Source organism: Trachurus trachurus, assembly GCF_905171665.1.
Source record: "Trachurus trachurus genome assembly, chromosome: 15".
Classification (NCBI taxonomy): domain Eukaryota; kingdom Metazoa; phylum Chordata; class Actinopteri; order Carangiformes; family Carangidae; genus Trachurus; species Trachurus trachurus.
Window position 1 is genome coordinate 15,465,853 of NC_139906.1, and position 23,141 is coordinate 15,488,993.

The 23,141-nt window shown below is 44.5% G+C and overlaps 1 protein-coding gene across 5 annotated transcripts in view; it reads right to left on the minus strand.

The window, feature by feature from the left end:
• The window catches only part of zmiz1a (zinc finger, MIZ-type containing 1a), a 100,622-nt gene that overhangs the window by 51,685 nt on the left and 25,796 nt on the right, over positions 1-23,141 (minus strand). For 4 of the 5 annotated variants that reach the window (XM_083987614.1, XM_083987615.1, XM_083987616.1 and 1 more), the window contains exon 3: positions 9,973-10,049. The exons of the other annotated variant lie outside the window; for it this stretch is intronic. The gene's annotated coding sequence lies outside the window, so the exon portion shown is untranslated. The remainder of the gene's footprint in view (positions 1-9,972; positions 10,050-23,141) is intronic. 5 annotated transcript variants of the gene reach the window in all.

The window sequence follows — 23,141 nt, forward strand, 5'->3', positions numbered from 1 at the left end:
TCTATAAATGTAAATGTTTTCCATTGCAATGCACCAGTAATATAAATAATCACCAACTTTGCATAAGGTTAGACATTTAAATGTGACCTTTCTGAGCATGTTATGTGTGGGTGTATTTAGGTAGATGTGTGTAGAGAAGTCTAGTCGGAGCAGTTCCTCCCTCACCGTACCTCCACAGAGTCAACTTTGACCTCTGAGGCCCCACGGAGCAGGACAGATGACCCCTGCTGAAATCTGAGCCTTTTGGTTTCCATGTGAAACCAGACGAGACACCTGACCCTCCGGATTCCTCCTGGCAGATAGTCCAGTAATTTTAGGCCAAAAAAGGGGTCAACGTTAAACAAATTGCAACAGAAGCAAACTCAACTGATTTTGTATCCCCAACATGTCCTGAGTGAGGGAAAAAAAGCCCCGAAGAATCCCATTAGGGGAAAGTTTCGAAAAACACCCAAACATATCCCATTTATACGAATATAAAAAGTTTTTTTCACGTGAATAGGGTAAAATTTTTAACCTTTAGATATCTCCATGAAAATTACTGAGTTGATTACTTACATTAAGACAAACAAAAAATGTATTACAAGTTTTTTTTAATTATTTGTTAACATGAGCAAATTTGCATAAATTTGCATAAATCTGCATAAATTGTACCGTTTTGACGGCACATGTGTATATGAAGTTGCTGTGTTGGTACCGGCACGAAAATTGGAATGAGTTGACTCCATCGGTCAACCGACAAGTTGACCACTTTAAATTTCAAGATGACTGCAATTTTTCAAGACAGCCACATCCTTAGTAGAGCAGGTAAAATGTCTCTATAAATTGGTTCCATTCCTTAAGTTTTATAACTGTAATATGTAACAAGATTGAACAAGACATTTTCACCTGCTCTATCCAATGTTTAGATCAAGTGCTGTATGTATGCAAATTAGCCATATGTAATTGGATTATGCACTGTTGGCTCATGTCATACCTGCTCTACTAAGGATATGGCTATCTTGAAAAATCAACCAAAACCTGGCCATAGCAGCGTATTTCAGTTTGTGCGAATAAGGGGATTTTACAGTCATCTTGAAATTTAAAGTGGTCAACTTGTCGGTTGACCGATGGAGTCAACTCATTCCAATTCTCATGCCGGTACCACCACAGCAACTTCATATATACATGTGCCGTCAAAACGGTACAATTTATGCAGATTTATGCAAATTTATGCAAATTTGCTCATGTTAACAAATAATTTAAAAAAACTTGTAATACATTTTTTGTTTGTCTTAATGTAAGTAATCAACTCAGTAATTTTCATGGAGATATCTAAAGGTTAAAAATTTTACCCTATTCACGTGAAAAAAACTTTTTATATTCGTATAAATGGGATATGTTTGGGTGTTTTTCGAAACTTTCCCCTAATGGGATTCTTCGGGGCTTTTTTTCCCTCACTCAGGACATGCTGAGGATACAAAATCAGTTGAGTTTGCTTCTGTTGCAATTTGTTTAACCTTTTCTCATAAAATGACTGGACTAAGATGCATGTGTACTCAAACACACACATAAACACAGAAAACACACACACACACAGACACCAGCGAAAAACCACAATATAGACACGCAATCACAAACACCTGTCCGCTGGTTACACATGCAGGGCACACAAACAATTCAACGAGGCACATAAAGGCGCTCTCTCAGTGACGCACAAAAATCTTGTGTATCAATTTCCTCACACACACACACACACACACACACACACACACACAAGCAGCTCTCACTTAAAGCAAGCATTTCTCAATGTGAGCAGCAGATATTACTCTGACTGTGTCTATTGTGTCTGCTGCGGCGTCTGGAGAGTTACAAAAGAAACACGGTAAGTTTGCACTGCTCGTGTTTCTCCAACAGATATGTCGCGCTTTTGTTAAAGTGCGGACAGAGCTGAGAAGAGAGCGGAGTAAAGAGAAAGCGAGAGAGGGAAGGAGAGAGAAAGAAAGAGAGAGAGAGAGGTAAGGCATGAAGTGTGGCGAGTATGTTCCAGCTCTCCAGCCATTTAAAAAAGTAGACTCCTTCTGTGCTCGCGTGTGCATATGTTTATGTATATGTGGCTCTGTGTGGGTGAACATAAATAGTGACGGAACATGCTGTGCTCGACATTTTCTGTTAATCCTCAAAAAAGACGCACAAAAAAGTGCATTTTAACACTTTTCGCAACAGTTTTGGAGTCTGTGGAGCTCAGGTCCAAACGCATTCACTCCTCTAAGAACAAGCCACACATACACTATAACACTATAGTTTGAAGTCATTTCCTCAAACACTGTGGTTTTCAGGAAACATTATGCAAACAGCAGTATATTGTTGAGGACTATATTCAACTGTAGGTTAATACATATTTCATTCTCTAGTGAGTATAAACATCAGCAGAGTGCTGTTAAAAAATAAAAAACTACAACACCCATGTTTGTCACCGTGATGAATCAACATGTCACCCAGTGTCGAGCCGTTGTTCGCTGATGTGGTTTTAATACATTTTTGACAACAATGAAAGTTTCTGGCACAAAAGCTTCACAGAACATACAATTAATTCTTGTTTTATTATTTGTTTTTTACACTTTTTATGCAATTTGAGGGGAAGAAATGACACAATCATATACTAAAATATTGAAAAAGTGAGCTATATACAGACAAAGTGTCATTTTGTTATTGGTACCAAAACTCAGACAGAAATGAGCGAGGACAAATGAGATGAAGGTCTCCCTCAAAGACTGGAGCTCTAAAAGCACACACATTCATTATGTGAATGGAGAGGAGGTGATAGAAGAAACCTATCTAGGGTATAAATGGCACATCCATGATGTTGGTGCATGTATGTAAGTATCTCCTTTTTTTTCTTTTCACAGTTCATTAAGGGGAGCCACTTCACCACTGAATGGGGGGTGGAGGGGGCAGCAGCTTTGAGCACATTGTGGATCTACTAATCCTTCACTTATCTGAGCTACATCAATACTCCTGCATTCTCTGCCTTCCCCTCTGCGCGTCCCTCTCTTCAATTTTCTCCCCCCTTCCTCACCTTCACCATTCCCGCCTTGCAGCTCTTATCCCAGACCCCCCCTCCACCCCCAACTCTCCAGCAACCTCCCTCGAGGTGCTGCTTGAGATCCATCCTATCTTCTTTTCCTTCCTCTGGACAAAACAGAGAGGGTGCAGGGGGTAATAAGAAAGAGCAGCAGGGGTGGGATGGCCCTAGTAAGGTTATTAAGTCTCACACACAAACACACGGTTTCGCCACAGGGCCACTGAGGTGAGGCCCCAGGAGGCTGAGGGCCATTTCTGTGTGTGTGTGTGTGTGTGTTAAGAAGGAAATTGATGAGTTCATGCTGGGAGGGGTGAATCATGAAGCCACCCACCTTTTACTGCCACTAACAAACCAGTGTCCACTCATTTGCTTTGTGCTTTGTCTGTTAATATCTTCCAAGGATCCAAAGTCTGCAGGTCCTCGAAGACTAAAGCGATATAATATATCGTAGCTGCAAACAGGATTTAGGCCAACGTGTACAGTACGAGCAAAACTATCCAGTGAAACCTAAACAAATCCAACTTATTTAAGTGGGTTAACAGCTCCTCGAGGCAGCGTGAGACATGTTTCACTGCAGGTTTTACAGACTGTCAGCCCCTGTAGCCGGTCGAGTAAAAAACTCCCACATCAAGCTGTAAAAAAAAAAAAAAAAAAGTTCTTCTGGTTTCCTTTTTCATATAAAATAATTGAAGTGTTCACTGTACATGGAAATTATTGATGGAATCCGACCAAAGAGTTGCATGATTGGACAGACGTGGACTAATTGTGGTTTTGGGAGGAGGTGGGGGGCGGAAAAAACAGAGGAGAGGTCCAGTTGTAACTAGCTCTATCTTTACAGCAATAAGGATAAAGGCTCTTTAAAAAGGATTTGGCCTGACCCTCCACTCTATAGCTGGGAGCTGATACAGCAGTGCACAGCCAGTGGTGGATCATTTTTCATCTCCAAATCTGTTTTGGCATGGTCAGGAGTGCCAGTGTGTGCATGTGTGTTATGTGAGTGTGCGTGCGTGTATGTGTGTGTGTGTGTGTGTGTGTGTGTGTGTGTGTGTGTGTGTGTGTGTGTGTGTGTGTGTCTGGGGGTGGGGGTGGGAGAGACTCTAAGAAGGAGGGGCTGTCAGCCGGGGTGCATTGTGGTCCATCTTTTGTGGTTTTTATTGGTGCTATACTCTGACAACACAAGGCTGGGTCTTCCCTCACTGCTCAGCTGAGCAATCAGGTCACCTCATCTTGACAGACACAGACACACATACACACACGCAGACATAAACACACAGAGGCACGCACACACATACACACACATACACACACATACACACACATACACACGCGCGTGCCGAGTAAGACACACAGTACATGCAGCCTGCAGCTGTTGCCAATGATGTCAGTCCTGATTTGGCCCAACTAGCCTTTTGTTTCACAGCATGAACACAGAACAGAGGAGGAGGCTTCATTTGGCAGCAGAGCAGGAGTTTTTTTCTCTGGAAGATTGTTTGGATTAGGGATTAGCTACTGGTTGCACACATGAAAGTCTGAAAGCAAAACAAAGACATTTTACGTGCTTGAGCGGTTAATGGGTTGCAAAATTGACAATAGCTTTGATAATCAATTAAATCTGTTAAATCATTTAACAGCTGAAGTGCTACACATTGAGCAGATTTGATGTTGTGTCCCGATATAACGCAAAAAGGTCACAGCTAGTACATGTGTTTGTGTTTTGTGCTCGCAATTAATTTCAGAGGCGGAGGCTTAAAAGTTGTTGCAACAGAAGCTCATAATAAGTGGTGTATGTTTCAGATGTATTTTAGATGTACAGTGGCGTGTAGAGTGCGAGCTTGTTATATAAAAAGGTAAAGTAGAAAGAACAAGTACACAGGGAGAGAGATGTTACACTGATTTCTGCACTAAACTGTCTGAAAGCAAATGTAAAAAGCTACAAGCTGATAACTGACAGCAGGTTACTGACACATCACTGTAATGAGTTGTTCAAACACTTGAAAAGTACAAAATTGACTTAGTGTAACACAAAGTTAAAGACCCCCCTCCCCACACACACACACACAACACAAATACACAACACGCACGCACACAAACACTCTCTGCCTCCAACCCCCTCATGTCTGTTGGCAGAACTGTCTGAGGAGCTAAATTGGTACTTTCTCATTTTTTCCTCTTCCTCTCTCTCTGTAACTTTGCCACTCTCCCATTCAGCTGTGTGCGCGTGCCTATGTGTGTGTGTGTGTGTGTGTGTCTGTTCGGTCTGTACAGTGCAGGAGGAGCAGCGCAAGTGTGTCTGTGTGTTTTCATGGCAGCAGGACAAGAGCGTGGGTGTCACTAAATGAAACAGAGGCCGAGGCAACTGCACACTCTGTGGCAATGTGATAGGATGAGCCAACTCGGTTAACCAAATCTTGGAATGAGCCTCATCTGAATTAGGTGCACGCTATAAACGCACACACACACACACACACATACACACACACACACACACACACAAACGAGCGAATGAACAGATACACACACCAGTTGTCCCAGTGCCCAGGCAGCTTTCCTGCTGCTGATAATGAGGAGGTTTGGAGATGTGCGTTTGTTTGTGCAGATCTGAAACACACACACACACTTTAATGGCTAACTCAATGGCTTGTGCACTCTGCCAATCACACACACACACACACACCAGTTTCAGTCAACAGAATCAGCATTCCACCTACTTTCACATTTGTATACGGTCGCTTTCATGACTGTGGACTCACACACAGAGTCACATATCACACCTGCTGACACCAGATAGAAACATAACATGAGACACTTCTTCCACGCTGCTATTATGCTGTCAGTGACATTTTCGAAAAAATAATCCTACTTCTCCTGACATTTCATGCGGCGGCTGGTTACAGTACACACTCCGCTGTACAAGCAAAGCCTGCCTCTTGATCGGAGCTCTGTTAGCTGGAAGCCCGGCAGCCAGCGCTGCTTGTTGGAGCAATGATTTGATTAGGTTTGCGTTGATTACAGTCTTGTTGGTTACAATATACGGCTCCATCAGAGAAGAGCGAGAGGGAGGGAGGGAGGGCGGGAGAGGGAGTGATTGTGAGTGGGACTGTCAGTTTGTCAAGCTGTCAAGAGCAATGCTGTATTGCACTTTTGTGTTGAGTTGAGGTGTGCGTGGGCAGGCGAGCAGAGATTCAAAATGAATCAGCTGATATCAAAGAGTATACCAGCAAGGATATTAATACAAATCTGTTAGCAGTTATCAGCACTCGGGAGAGCGATACCACGCCGTGCGTCGCACTGGCCCCACTTTGACTCAGATCGCGGCGAAGGAAAAGGAGCAGCGCATCTGAACGGCTCCCATTTCACAAACAACGCTATCACGGACAAACACTTTTAAAGGCAAGTGCCTCGTCTTGGCGTCGTGCACGGGGGCTGTTGACTTTGCGGCGCAGTGGCGCAGCAGCTCGATCGTGGTGTGTAATATTGGCCGAGAACAAATAATCTGAAAAGCCTCAAATGCCCTCTGCCTTTGTAAGCTTTATGAAATATTAACCAAATTAATCTACAGTCTTTTTTTCCCAGAGAACATACTGTACTGCCACTGATTCCCTGTAAACCAACAATCATTCCTGAGATTAATTCTGAGAAATGCAGCAACATTTTTTGATCTCCGAGAGCCGGGGACAAGGTGTAATTATCCTCTTCCATATATCATGTTTTCTATTAATTAGGTCTGCGCCCGTCCGTTGTTAAAGAGACGGCCACGGAGCCACAGGCATCTCTCAGCACAGCTCTGCTCCTAACAGCAAGCGTGCCGGGTGGAACGTGTTATTATAACATTATGGGGCTTAACAGCCAGCAGTGCAGCATCTGATTGGAGGTCAGATTCGTGTTGTACCCCGTGAAGATATTTTTAAAGACCGATATGATACCGTGTTTAGTAAAGCAATTTCTAGAGGCCTCAAGGCAGAACAAAAGGGCAGAGTTCACTGAGAGCAGAAAGAGCTTCTCTCCCAAACATGTGACCAGAAAATGAGGGCCGCAAAGTAAAATAGAAAATCATTTGAAGGGATTTTACAGATTGCAGATTTAATGTCCGTCTGATGGAGGAAAAAAAGAGAGAGAGAGATCAGAATTAATCCTCTTAGCTGTTTGTTTGGTAATCTGATTTAGTCTGATTTTTAGGCTGCTATCTCTGGTTCTGGTTACTGATGCTGTCTCTGGATTGACCACAGCCATTTTCACCTTCAGCGGCTCCTTCCCCTCTGGTATATTAGGGTTTGGGTTTTGACATATAAACAAAATATCTGTATATGTAAATCCCCCCAGCGCAGTTCACCAAATCCAGTAATGTGTCTGCTTATGAAATGATTCCCCACTCTGACAGTGCTCCAGAGAGGCACACTATGGCTGTCCCTGCTCCAAATAAATGACCTACTTTGCACATTAACACACATTTACATGCAGGCTAGATCCAGGGCAGCTTCATACTTTCTGTTCCCGGCTCAGACGCTTTTTTTTTTGCTTCAAGTGTAACGTGGCTCCTGTCCAATTCTTAGAAAACGCAGCCCTTTTTTTTTTTTTTTCTTATTTCGCTGCCATCTTTGAAGGGAGTCACTCTGGCAGCAAAGCTGAATGGAGACAAGTTAAACAATATTTCCTTTCAAGCTAACTCGAAAATAGGGCCACGATAATGCGGCAGGTTCTGGACCAGAAATGCACTTTTTATCGTGCAAGCATGTTAAAGGAAGGTGAGGCTGGCACAGAGGCCCACCTAAGGTGCTCCCAGCTCAGGCGGAGCTATTTCCAGACCACCAGCCCCCCTCCCGTCTCCTCCACCTCCACCTCTGGTGGGGGAAACCACACATCTGCACAGGCCCCAGTCACAGACATGACTCAAGAATGGATCCATTATTCACGCAGGCTGTTAGGGGACTGGCACACAAGGGCTGGATGCGGTAGTGGGACACGAACACTCACTTTTACTTAACTTTACTTAGAATTGCTCAAGCAGGCAAAATGCATAATGAGAGATCAGCTTTTTTTAAACAAAGCGGGAAACAGGTGAACTCAGCATTCCATGTATTATTAGACAAGTTAAACAACGTCATATAAATACACACTGTGATTTGACTGGTGTCAAATCCAACAGCTCCTAACAGAGCAGATTTGCCACCGTGTCCTCCATGCGCACGCTCAACACTGAAATGATATGTGTGAACTATCAGGGGCCATGTGACTACAGACGCACACCGAGACACACAATGCAACACAACAGTGCGGCTAAAGTTAACACAGCTCTAGACACACGTCAAATCAAGTTCAGAGAACGCCTGACAGCACAACATAGCTCGGCACAACTCGACATGGATGGATGTGTAAGTGCTCTCTCACTTTTCTCACACACACACACACATACACACTCACTCACTCACACAGGGAGGCCAGATTGTATACGAGTTTGCTCACGGACCATGATAAGAAAATGTGGTAAATGCGTAATCTGATATGCATGGCTTGAGGTTTCTCCCTGCCTTTCTTTTCCTCTTGGAAATCGCAGGTTGCATCCATAATTTACACCAGCCTCCGTCTGTTTCTCTCTTTTCCACTCTGCTCCCTCCCTGTTTTCTCTCTCTCCATCTCCCCTTCTCTCTCCTGGCAATCTGGCTTTTGCAGCTTGGCTCATTAGCATATTGCAGATTGTGCAGATGCCACCAAAAATTATTCACCTTCCAGCACTTTGATGCCGTTTCACATGTATACAAACTACAGTGTCGACATTTTGCACAGCCTCCCAAACAAAAGCAGAGGGACAGGCCTCTCCTTTTACTCTAATGTGTTTTCGTGGGGGGCCATGATGGGATGTCCTTTAGTCTGATGTTTTCCTCACATCCTCATTCACCCCAATTACATCACACCTCAAGTCATTGAAAGGTGTTTGACACCGTGATGGTGACGATGGAGTGTGTCTTCTCAGCTAAACGAACACTTAATATTCATGCAGTTCAAGGGAGAACTGAATACGTAATATTCATGCTGTTCAAAGGCTAATTGCACCAGTGTTCATGCATGTTTTTGCATCAAATGGAGCCTCATCCTGCAGAAGAAAACAAACGATTGGAGGATGGCGATATGGGGATTAGCAGTTGTCCTCCTCTCGGAAATTGATATTGGTGTGGATGGAGGCAGATCAATGCTTGTACATAGTAACTAACCATTGGTTCACTGCTGTTCAGGTTTTACACACTAGGAGCAGCTGAAAGCAGAGCAGGGGAGGCATCACCGCTGTAGTATGCGTGCGAGAAAGCAGTCTCGTAAACATCCTTCAAATGGGCTTTTTCTAAATCGACCACATCAGAGGAGGAACGGTGATACAGTGAAGCGCAGAATGACTTGGCATCGCAACTTGTGTGGGCTCTGAGGACTGACTGCCCCCGTTACCTGACAAACACCAGCTGTCTGCTATCGAAAGAGGAAATGCCATCACCCGCAAAATCCCAACTCCAATCATGCAAATCATCACATAAACAAATGCTTTCATTCAAAGCAATGGCAGTGGAACCTCTCGCAGCGATTGATTCAGGATGTGCATTCACTGACATCTATGTGGCCCAGTATTGTTCTAATCAAGTGTAAGACACAGTCTGGTATGAGTTTCAGTATCACAGGAAAGGACAAAAATGCTTCAGCACACCGTCTCCTGCTTCACTTTCTTTATAAAAAACAAAGTGCATTATGTTCTAGGGCAAAATGCCTGTGTGTTTGGTGGCTGCTGTGACACAACGGGGAAAAAAAAAAAAAAAACTAAATCCAAACTGCAGCCATCTTATCTTGTTTGCAAAACCACACTGAGGCGTATCTGCATCGCCACACGAGCCGATGCTCAGCTGAAGACAAAGGTGATAAATCAGGATGCTTACCAGTGTGGATGAGGACGTTCCTGTGTTTCCTATTAGGCAAAATCCGTCTCCTAATCCTCATCAATCACAGAGCCGGTCTAAAATGAGACAAAACAGAACGCAAAGCACATCAGGGAGTGTGACAAAACTCTGTTTTTTAGTGATAGGAAAACAAGACTTAGGTGCCATCATTTATCGAGATGTAATAAAGCACCCTGTCGTGCATCTGACAGATTGCAGACACATAACAAGGACTGACAGAGCTGGAGAGAACGTGCATCTCTTAATCCCCGCCAAATATGAAATATGAAATATGAAACGCTTAAATGACAAATACGAGTTGATTTCTCGTCTTCCTTGTGAGTGTTTTTTTGCGCCCATCTTGTTGCAGAGGCGAGCCGTCTTTGAACTCTCCAGGCTCTAATCATGGAGGAATAATTCCTCTCTGCTCCTGGCTCCTCTGTGCAGATCTCCTAATGGGACGACCACTCGCCGACTATTAATGCACTTGCCTACTTTACTGGGCTGCATCTTTAGCTCACTTATTCCTGTGTTTGAAACTCCCACATCATTCCATTAATATTCTGCTAGACTCCCCCCCCCCCCCCCCAAAAAAAAAAAAAAAAAAAAAAAAACGTCTGGCTCACATTTTTTCCACATGTGTACTTGTACAGTAGGCGGAAAGAAAAGACTTAGCTATCTTCACAGGCTACAGATTGCCCCACATTTAATTACTGTTAACACCAGCGCTAGCAAGCTAAATACGCCTCCATGATTTATTCATTTCCCCCCATATTTGAGTCAAATTAAATTAGTCATATGGGTTTAATTAACTAAATATGATCTGATATTGTAATTTCACACTTGGATATGGGATACAGAGAAGGGTATTTGAGCACAAAAACACACACACACACACACACACAGTAAACCGGTGCTCATTAGAGTCTCTTATGTGTAGTCATGTTGGCATTACCAACAGCTGCATTAGCTGAATGATTGCTCCTAATCAAGGTTTACACACTCGGAGGTTACCTTTGTTCCTAAAGAAGCAGGATCACTCCGCTCACACCATTATTCACTGCTCCTATTAGTCATCCAACCGTGGCTAATACAAGAAACTCCCCTCATATTTTCTGGGACCTGTGCTCTGCTCATTACTGTTACCGACGACCACGAAACTGCAATTAGGAAAAATAATAGTAGATTCCTGCAGTTTAACAGGGGGTCGATTCATCCCCGCCCCAAAAACATTCATTTAATGGTACCTGGCAACGAAGAAGAGAGAGTTCTGCTCCCGTTTTATTTGTGGTGCTCACGACACAAAAAATGATATATATTTGTTTTATAATTCAGAGCAACTGAATTTCAAAAGTTTTCAAAACAGGATATCTGCATGACTAGAAGCTACTGAACGTAAAAGGAAAAGACGTGTTTTATTGCCAAATGGAGGCTCTTATAGTTTATCGTGCCTGATGAAAGAAATGGTTTAAAACACATCTTTTTATTTTCCCTTTTATGATGCAAAGATGCTTGATGGAAAATACAGTTTGCTGTATTCCCTGACACAGGAGAATATTTTATATTCAAACATTTGTAAGCGCTCGTGTCTGGGAAGGTCATCCCTTTGTGGTGAATCAATGCTGCTCACATAGACTGAAACATTCACCACAGGACCCGCCGCTGGGTTTTTCCTTTTCAATTCCACCTGATAATTCCTCTGCTGGTGCGTCTTTAGTTGACTGAGTAGTTCTGAAGCACAGTATCTAATGCTGGTGTTATTTCCCACTCACACAAAGGCTCCATCATTGCAATAAATGAGCTGCAGTGAGTCATATTAAAAAAAAAAGAGAGAAAAAAAAGGCATGCGGTAATTTACTGATACTCCGTAATGAAACATGAGGCCGGTGTGGCGTGTTTTCTCACTCTCACCGCGAAGAAATATGGCTGCTGAGGAGCTACGCCGGCTTGCACACACACTGTCACACCGCCTCACGACACAGACAGAATTATCAGAGAAAAAACAAATGGAGGCATTGATTCACTAGTTGTTTATTTACAGCCCTCTCCGGAGAAGAAATAAATTCCCCTGTTGAGGCTTTGTTTCCCCATCACACAACACAATGGGATGCATGAGAAGAGGGGTGAGCAGGCCACACACACACACAGCGCGACAGAAACACACATACAAATCTAAGCGCATACACACACACAGGCATACACACGTCTTACATCTGGATTAATCTCCAATGGGTGTCATCACAGATGCCATTAAACGTAGCAGAAGGCGAGAATCATGCAGGAGGAGAGGCTGCCATCTGAATAATTTATTCAGAGGCTCATCTTGTCTCACACCAGGGGGATTTCTGCTTTCAATTTACACTGTTTTCCTCCCCATATTCAAATCAGGGAGCAGGTTTATTGTGATTGGCACACGGAAGGTCAACGTTAGCAAGCTAGCGTCAACGCTGTCCTCAGTGGGGATGGTATGCTGGTCTATTAGCACACTAGGATAGTGTGTGTACGTGTGTGTGGCAGTCTTTGTTTACCTCAGTGTGCGCTGGGTGACACTGGAGAATAGGCCTGTGGAGCGCAGAGACAGCAGTGTGTGTCTGAGCTTATTAGGCTGCTTTCCAAGGACACAGGAGGCTCTAGACATTACACTGGCTGGGGGAGAAAAAAAAAACACTACTGCTAATCATAGCAGGAAGATGTTAGGACTGCAGACACGGAGCGAGGGGTAGGGAGGGGAGACGAAAGGGACAAGAGAGGGAAGGGAGGATGAGAGAGAGAGGGAGAGGAAAGTGGAGGAGTCAAGGATGAGAGCGGGAGGGAGGAGGCAAAATAAGAGTTGGGGAGGGAGGGAGCGAGGGGGGGGCTCAGGATGAAGTCATGGCTCTCATGCATGTCCTCAGTGTGTGTGTCACACTGGGACTGGGAAGAGGACGGAGGATGGTTCACTAAAGCACAGGTCATCTGTGACAGGATGAGCTGCCATTAGCCAAAGGCACAGAGAGCAACTGACAAGCAGGAGGGGACGGGGGGGACGGGGGACCAAAAAAAAAACTCCCTCAGAGTGACAAACTGTAGTTTCAAGGCTTCTTTTTGAAATCGCCGACATTTGATGCAGCACAAAAGGATCTGTTCTGTTGTTTTGTGCTGTTGTTGTATAATTCCTTGGGGGAAAAGATCAGTCTATTTCACTTTGCACTCCATGTAGGCGGCGTACATGCAACAGAGACGGAGAACACATTCCAGACGCGAGCGCTGTGTTTGTCTAAAGACATTTGCTCCGTTACTGTACGAGAGGAGCTTCTCATTCTCTGAAATGTAATCCAAATTTTGAAAAGAAGAAAAAAAAAATGGGTTACGAGGTTACTCGGGGGGAAACTGTGCTTACCAAGCAAAATGACCTTGTCATTTCCAGTAGTAAATTGGTATGTGCTTTGCTAGCTGGCGCTGATGACAGGACTTGGCTGTTTCTGCCGTTACAGGCATGAATGGCCCTGTAGTAGCCGGGCACAGTGCAGCGGTTCAACAAGGCCTCTTTAACCAGCTGAATGACAGGCAAGCAGACGGGCGGTGAGCCAACCACAGACATTCAGCCCTGGCTGCTGTAATGATGCCAATTCAGCCAGACCAGAGGGCCCACATGATGAGGGCAGAGAGAAGAGTAGGAGAGAGAAAGAGAAAGAGAGAAAGAGGGAGACGAAAATCTATGAGTGCATCCGCAGCTAGGTCACCACCAGGCTGGGTCTTTTTCCTCTCTTCACTGTGTCCCACCTCCATATGTCTCTAATTTTTCACCATTGTAGTCCCCTCATGTTTGCTCTTTAAACATTTTTCTGTTGTCTTTTTGTTACCATAGGGAGTCCGTGAATGCGTGGCTTGTTAAACTTTTAATGTCAGCGTCTACAGCCCCGAGCATTGCGTCAGTAGCCCTTTGCACCCTTCGCCTTGTGGAAATCTCCATGCAAACGGAGGGGAAACTCGGCACCAGTATGACACAGCATGGAGGAATGCACCAGCGGATGTGGCTCTCTCTCTCTCTCTGTTTCTCTCTCTCTCTCTCTCCTTCTCAGTCAACCCCTGTCTCCTCCTCCTCCTCCCCCTCCCGCTGTGGGCAGGTCCATATGCACCCAGTAATTATCAAGGTTATTTTCTCTGGAGAGCCAAATCCCTGTTTATGGGCATGAGCGTGTGTCACAGGGCCCTGGCTGTCAACCCACAGGACGCTGCTGACTCTGTAGACAACCCCAGAGAAAATCTCAGCTTCAGCGACACTGCGGTTGCCAGATCCTGCAGTCGCTCAGACTTTGCTCCCGTTAAAAAAAAAAGAAAGAAAAAGAAAGAAAAAAAGAAGAAAGAAATACTTTAGCGATTTTCAGTGGCTGTGTCATGACCTCAAATGAGACAGCAAAAACTATCTTTCGTGTGAGCTTCAACCTCAGCTCTTGCCAAAAACCCAGGAGTTATTTCTGGGAAACCACAAACTAAACGGAGGGCATCCGGCAGCAAAGATAAAAATTAATACCCAGAAAACTGAACCCCCCCCCCCCCCCCCCCCCCCCTCCCCCTTTAAAAAAAAATAGCAAAGCTGGACATGAACGCCTTTGATTTAAATCTGTGTTATTTATTCACTGCAGACAAGAAGCTGAGGAGTGCAGGTTCTATACGTTAGCTCGACTGAAGTGCAGAAAAAGGAGACAATTTTCTGCTATTATTGGTTCAGTTCAGTCCCCTCACACAGCCAGACACCCTGGAGAATTGTGACCTGAGCTACGCTGCACATTTCCCTTTGGCAATGGCTACAGAGGAAGTGTAAACTGTGAAAGACCATTGGTTAACAAGCTCTGTAAAAAAAAAATTAAAAAAACACTAACCTATCCAACAAGCTAGGTATTATACCAGTTAATTAGAAGCAAACAGGAGGCAACTTTGTTTTCTGAATGGGATACAGAGTGGGCTTGTTCTTGCGCTACAGAAAGGTTCGTCAGCAAACAAGAGCCTGGAGCAACCTGAACTACAAGCTCAAAAGTAAATTTGCATGTAACAAACTGTTAACCAGGGTCCGCAGTACACACACACACACACACACACACACACACACACACACGTCGAAATCGGCTGCTCCCTTCACAAAAGCTGCTTCCTCTCTGTTTCATCACGCAGGCCGGGCTTTGTTAGTGTGCGGAAATGCCTCCAGAGGGAATGAAAATACTGGCAAGTCCCTGCAGCTCTTTCTGGAGAGAGACTCGCGGGAGGGGGGGACGGGTCCTGCTGCAGCTGCGAGATCACACACACGCAAACCACACACATGTATGCCAAGTGCCCCGTGTAGGTTGAGGGGCTCCGGTTACGCGCAGAGATAACCGTGTTAACCTATAGAACATAAACACCGGTGTGTGGTTACAGGACTGTCAGCGGAGGAGTCAGAGGAGGCGAACACTGACAGTACGCAATCTAAAAAAGACGGACTAATGCTGTTACGCCTGCCACAAAATTATAGGCAACGTCACCGTGAAAAGCTCATATCACTGTTAAAATCATGGGGTTTTTCCAGCCTGGGAATTACGTGTGGAGAATTAAATGACCCTACTTCCTAGGTTCATCGAATCATACAAGTATTACTGTCTTATTGAGAGACCCCATGAAATAAACTGTCCAAGAAAGTTCAATAAAAGTTGAGATCTCTGGGGCGTCGTTTAGCTCAGTGGGTAGAGCATGCGCCCCATATGCAGAGGCTAAAGTCCTCGCTGCGTATCGAATCCCGATTCTGGTGGCCCTTTGCTACATGTCATTCCCCCTCTCTCTGCCTCCCCATTTCCTGTCTCTCTTGACTGCACTATCAATTAAAGGCAAAAGCCCAAAAAATATACTTGAAAAAAAGAAAAGTTGAGATTTCTAAGAAACTTTAAATCAACAGCGGCAACTAAACCTCACTATTCATTTTCTAGACCCACTTCCATTCACTCAGTTTAAGAGTCCCCAGTTCACCCCGGGTGCAGGAAAACCAGAGCACCCAAAGAAAAACACATGGCGAGCGTTGGGAGAAACTTCACACTGAACAGCTCCGGTCGCCTTGCGGGTGCAAAACCTCCGAAGCTTGGGGGATAACCACTGAGCCACTGTGCAGCCCAGTGCCTCATTAATGCTCTTAATTTTTTTTTTTTTTTTTTAATATTCCATTACCTCACTCTGTGGCTATCTTGGTTGGCGAACAACACGTGTTTGTAATCAGACGACAGCGCACCAACAACAGATGATTGCAATCAAACAGTCAATGGCCGGCAATTAAGGCAAAGAAGGGAAAAAAAAAAGAAAAAAGCAGCGTATTAGTAAGAAACAGAAACCCATGATTTTAAAGGAACACATGATGTTTTCAAGAGATTGGTCCATTGTTCAAGTCATGAAAATGTAGACACTGAAATCAACCATGCGCATCAAGGTAATGTTTCCTTTTCAGTATGTGAAATCATAGCAGCCGTATTATCCAAAATAAGAGATCAAACCTCCCAGTGAAGTGAAATCACAAACTTTATTTAACATACACTGAGCTGACTAGTCACATTCATTGTTGGAACTGTTTCAAGTGAGCAAAACCACTGCACTCAGTGATTTTCAGCTCTACAACGTCTCTGTGTGCCTGCCACCCACACTCACATTCAGTTGACCCAGGAAAATTAAAACAGTATGCTATTTTTGTGTCATATCTCATGTAAATTGTACCTCCCACACCAAACTGACAGACTCTGCTGCCTAATACTATGTCTTTTCATTACAGCTGCTACAAGTTTTTCCGAGATAGTACTAGTCGCCTACACTAGTCAACACTAAGTGTGTGCTAAAGATACGTGCTGGCTTTTCAAAAGCCTTATTGTCATCGATTTAACTAATACACTGTATCTACTACAAGATTGCATAACGTTGTATTCGCCGCCTCCACTGGACATAATTTTACAACAGAATCAAATGGGCCCAAGGAAATACAACTAAGGCATCCCTAGTAGTGAAAAATCGCATCTGCACAATTGATTAAAAACTCACTACCGGCTTTGCTTTTCCTCCGCATATAATGAAAGACATGAGATCAACCTTCAAGTTGAGCAAAACATCGCCTGATTAGAGATGTTGAGCAAAAATAGACAACTTGGGTAATTATTCTCGTTAATGTCACTCTCATTTATACCTTTATTAATTGAGATCATTTAAAACATTCAAAAATGAATTGGGAATAACAATTCTGACATTATGTTAAAGAGATTTATGTATTGTTTTGCAAAGTGTCAAAACTGAGCATCTTAGCCAGCTAGTCACAGTCCATAGTGGGTTGCGATGCCACCTTGTACCTCAAGAGGCACTAGTGAATCCATGAGGCGTCCAGTCCCCGTCCAACATGAGAGGACAAAGAAGCAGCGCTGCCCAGACGGCATATTCTAACCTCTAAGTCAGTGAATGGAAGAGTAAAAGCAGCGATGGCTGAAGCTGTTGCGAGCGACCATCGCTGCCGCCAACGCCGCCCACTCACGGCAAAGACTCTGCGTTCGGCTGGTGGAGGGAAGAAGTAACGAAAATAGAAGCAAAACAAGAGTTAACATAAGCGTGGTTTTGCAGCTCTTGGCAAGTAGAGAAATGCTGAACTTGATGCTCATCGTTTCCTCCAGACTGAAAAGTCATGTTAATATCTAGCGATGGCAAACACCGACATGCAGCGCCTTTAAATAACCCACGTCTGAAAGTTTGGTGAGACAGGCTGTAATAAAAACAGTGGCAGATGTATGGATGTACGTGCAAAAGATGTACTGACTGTAAATATGACAGGAAGAGCCGTGTTGTACAAACATAAATTTACCTTTAAATATAAGCAAAGCAAACTGGTTCACTGGGGACACGACGATACAGTTTATGATCTCATTACTGAACAGAGACTCATTTCCAAAACCTGAGCTCTTCTAACGACAGAAAGGTGGAGGTTTGTTTGACCACGACAACTGACTGGAGCGCCGTCTTCCAGGGGATGTATCGAGGGGGGGGGGGGGGGACAGATTCAAAATGTACTGACAGAGTGGAGGAGCGTTCGAGACAGCTGCTCGAGTTTCTCTCTCTGTCACTCTCGCTTACCCACACGCGCGCACGCACGCACACCCGTGCAAACACACACTCCGCTCCCTCTCTCCTTTTTAGCCAGTGACAGCAGGCACCCAGCGATGACATGAGGAGTGTCTCTGGCAGCCAGTAAGGCAGCACTAAACAGACAGAAATATCTGCTCTGACAGACGGACAGACCGTCACCCACTACACAACATACATGCAGCTGTCACCGAGCACGCCGCTCCTCCGTCCCCACCCCTCTCTGCTTTGATTTCCCCTTATGCTGCTCCGAACAGCACACCCCTCTCGGTTGTTTCTTTCTATCTTTCTTGCAGCTATTATATACTATTGTAAAAAGTTGCACCTACATTTAAGGACATTGTGTTTGGCTTTGTTGGGCTCAAAGCCAGAAATGAGGAAGAGGCGGGAGGAGGAAGGAGTTTGGGCTTTCATGAGGCCAACTGTTGAGCGCACAGCCATCCTTCCACTTGATCAGCATTGGCCTGCACACGTCTCGGCTCTTTACTCCTTTCATTTACTCAAGTCTTTTGTTCTTACTTTCTCCAGCTTCCACACAAGAATCTGTCCTCCCTCTCTCTCTCTCTCTCTCTCTCTCTCTCTGTTTAGCTCTCTCTTTCGCAGCCACAGCCGTTCTCAATTAGGAGGGTCAGGCAGCGCAGTGGAGAATAACTCAGGCTCTGGTATCTGGAGCTGGAAGGACCCAAAGATCAGCAGCAACAAGAAACCACAGCTAGAAAGTGCTGCGCCAAAAACTGCTCTGTGGCCGCCTGCGTGTTTGTGGCATAAATCTGCCCGCCGTGTCAACAGGTTGTCAGCGCCCTTTGACCTCACTGCTGTGATTGGCACCGCCGTCCTCCTCCTCCCCCCGCGACGGGGTGTCGATCTTCTCGCTGTTCGATTCAAGAGATCGTGGCGTGAAAAACAATGTGTAATTACTCACACACACTCATGCACAGGCAGGCACACCCACTCATCAAAACTAGAGTGCTACTTTAATTGCTTTGTTTCAGTGGTCCCCTCTGAATGGGAGAGAAGCTGCGGGCTGCAGTTTACAAGACACATCTGCAGGTGTTGCATTTCAAACTGAGAAACTCAAGCTGTGAGACTGAACACATACAATAACACAGGCACAGACAGAGGAATATACAGCCAGATTGTTTCTCTCTGTCTCCTCTCTCTCTCTCACACACACACACACAGACTGCAGGTGCAGCGCTGCTCGATGCGTTCCTCCACGGCATTGAGCCTGAAAACACTGGCACATCTGAGCGAGGTGAAATTGAAAAATCTCTGAACATCTGTGTCGCTTTCTATAAAAATACTGACTTTAATGTGCGAAGAAGGCACAAAATATATGACAAGACAAAGCTGAGGCGCAGTGTATCGAGCACAGGCCTGTCAAATTGAGAGAAAGAATGTGCTTATCAATGGGGCCTCTGCCTCCCCAGCAGGCCTTACACACTGCAGCCACAAACACCCCCACTGATGTTGCCGAAGGGTTGTGTAGGTTTTCGATAACCTCTCAGTGGCCGATACAGTTCGCGAAAAACTACTTTACAACTGGCACACAGCATCTCATCTCCTTCGAAAAACAATTCATTCATAACAAATTTCACCCCTCTAATTTGAAACCTCTCGGTACAGTGTCTCTATGAGAATCAAATCTGTTTGTTATAGCTGGGAGTCAAGTAGTTTTGGAGGCTCTCGGGTAGCATGCCTCCTAATTCACCAAAAGAAAGAGCAATCAGCTAAGCTTCAGATGGCATCCGACAGACGACAGATTCAATCTCCTTTCTTCGAGCGTCTCTATTGTAACGTTCCCACACACTGGCGTGCATGCAGCTTTCCTGGTAATCTTTGCAAATAGGCCACAGATGGACAAGTATGTATCTCATTGTGAAACATATGTGTCGTACTTTTAAAAGTAGTAATTTTCACATCTCTCTTGTGTTATTTTTCTGCGTTTCTCTCCTCATCCTGTTTCTTCCATCTATTGTTCCTTCATTACGAGTTACGTGTGACTGTGATGCTGGCTTCTTGCCACACCATTTGTGAAATTATTCAAATGAGGACACCGTGTTTCTTTTGTTTACTGCCTTGAATGGTGACACGGAAACAAGGTTGGAGTATTCATGAAAGCCATTTCTCACTCTCACTCTCATGCTACGACTACCCCCATCTCTCCCTCTCTCTCTCTCCCTCTCTCTCTCTGTGAATCCTGCCGTGGCATTGGAGGAACGTCCCGGGCATTATGAGAAGCCATTAATGAGTGTGTGGCGTGGCGTGTTGTGATGCGCGGCATATTGCAGCCATTCATCAGAGCTGGGAGACACTTGACAGGCGGACAGCCAACAGGTTGTGTAATCATATAACACAGCCATGTCAGGCCTGCCACGGCTCCGTGTCCCATTCAGGCCTCTAATGTTGTTTTCCTCTGGGTAATTGACGACGCCAGACAGAGAGACCCAGTGATGGATAACATCACGGACCGACCGGCGCACGGAGATGCTTGGTCGACTGGAGTGATGTCATTTCAGATTACATCAACGTTTTGAAGACATTTAAAGGAAAAAATCTGGTTCATTAACAACTTGGGTCTCATTTTCATAGTTTCAGCCAACATCATGATAACTTCATCATCTGGGATCTGAGATGTGGAAACATGATGGTAACCCTGAAACTAAATCGCACAGAGGAAGATATCAGTGGTCACATGATCAGATAAACTACATTATCTAAACAGCAGATTATCTTTAAGCACCAAAAACCTCAAAAATTAGCGCAACCAAAAGACTAGCCATAATGTGTTAGCTACTGCACAGGAGAACTGGAAGTGAAAGCGAAACCAAGAATAGCCACAGCCACCAATGTATACTTGGCAACTCCTTTTAGCATTCCTTATTTTTATTTGTTTATCCAGCCGAGAGAACCGAGCCATCTGTGATCAAAAAACCAGTGTGCAATCTCTCCCTGTGCAAGCCCTCTTCTACCTGTTTGTACACCTGCCACAGTCTGTGAAAAGGAACTTGAAATAGCTTTACAAATCTTTATTGACGAGTCTTGTATTGGCCGTCGAGGGTCAGCGAGCAGATGGACCCATCAAAACATCAATAAAGTTTATTCCATGGGAAACATTGTAAACTGTGATGGATGTTTGCACGGTTTCAGTTTCTTGGGTTTCTTTTCTCTTGCACATTATATTCGGCCATTCTGGGGATTTGTTTACAACCTGTATGATCATCTGACCAATCCTGGCTGACTTCTTTTTTAACAATGACTCTCTACACCAAACTAGTACCAAGTCTTCTACTCGTATCAAAGAGAGCCGTAACACCTAACTTGAATGAAACTGGAATTTCCCAGGAAAAAAGCCCAGGTAACGCCATCCTAATCTATTTTGCTATTATGGTATAGGTTTGTGTAAATGGAGGAAGACGTAAAAACACATATAGGTCTGTTAAAGAAAAAGACATTAATCTAAGGCCTTGCATTCATTATGTCACAACTTGACAAAGTGAATCTGTTACATGGTAATTACAGTGTAACCTGTAATGCCATCTGACGCTGAGGAATGTGTTGCAAATATTCCAACTCCTCTGCACAACACAAACCTCAGCTGCATCAGAGAAGTAGAGGTGGCCCTGAGGCGGTGTTAGACGTTGTTAAGGATAGCAAGTATCCTCACACAACCTGTTCTGCTCTGTCCCTAAGCTGGAAAAGAGAAGACAATGTTCTCTCTCATCCTCCCACTCTCACCACTTTATACCTCTGCTTGTTTGTGAGATGCCTCTTGCAGCACACAATCCAAAAAAGGGCCGGCTTCTATGTGTGTGTGTGTGTCTGTGTCTGTGTGAGGAAAAATGGGCCATAAGACGATAACCACAATGACTATCACCAGCAAGGATAAAAATACACATTCCTGTCTTTTGAATATCATCACAGTTACCTAAGCTGCAGCACCCTGAAGTGAAACTCCTCCGAGAATCAGAGTCTTGAAGAGACGCGTGTTCTTTCTCATTTTGTCTTTATCTATGTTTTTCACCTTTCCTCTGTCACAAACATACGGCATAATATCCTGGCACATCAGTGCACAGATGATGGAGAAAACCATACAAGAGAAGAGGGATGGGCTGAAAAAAAAAATAAGGAAGAGAGAGTGCAAGACACAAAATGGAGGGAAAGAAACACAAAAATGAAAGAGAGGGCTGGGAATGGGATGCTAAATCACTTGGTGTGAGCTAATCCCCAGGATCCTTTGCTTTATCTAGGAATGCCACGCGGCACAGAGGAGCACACAACACATCAAAAAGAGCCAAACCCAACACTGTAAGACTACGTCTGCTAATTTGTACAAAAAAAACCCCAAAAACGTTCTTTGCACGACTGACCGACGTCGCATCCACACCAGTGTTGTTCTTCTTCTGAGTCTCATCTAGGAAACAGCGGCTTCTGTGCTGCACCACCGTTTTATGAACAAAATAAACAAATACAGATCCATGACATCAGCCTGTATTGAGTAATCGCTAAATGTGAGTGACAGCAGAGAACATAAAGTTGTTCCCCTAACCTCATCGTATCCGGGAAGGGTTTATTTATTTGATCGTGTTTTCTCAAAACTCAGTTTCCCCCCTCGTTCGTGTCGTGATACAAGCGGCTACGTGCGTTACTCCACAACTACAGGCCGCAACCCTGGTGTTGCAGAAACATAAATTTCACCTTTAGTGTGGACGTAACACTGAAGGAATCCACCCAACCCTCGGACAAACTCGCGCGCACACAAACACGCTCTTCCTCTCTCCTCAATCTCAACTCCCATCGCCTTCACAACGGCCACAGTGTTCAGTGTCAACAGTGACCACACTATGTGGCGCTGACATTAAAAATGCATCCAATTAAAGCTCCAGGGGAAAATACTCCTCTGTAAACGGCAACAGTCTGTGGCATGTTTGCAGCAATGATAGGCTTTCTAAACAAATTAAGCCAGCGGAGCTCTACATTACTCATCCTGGCTGCCTGTCTGGCCAAATTCTGCCTCAATTGCACAGTTGTTTGATCAACTGTTGGTGTGCTGTGTATGT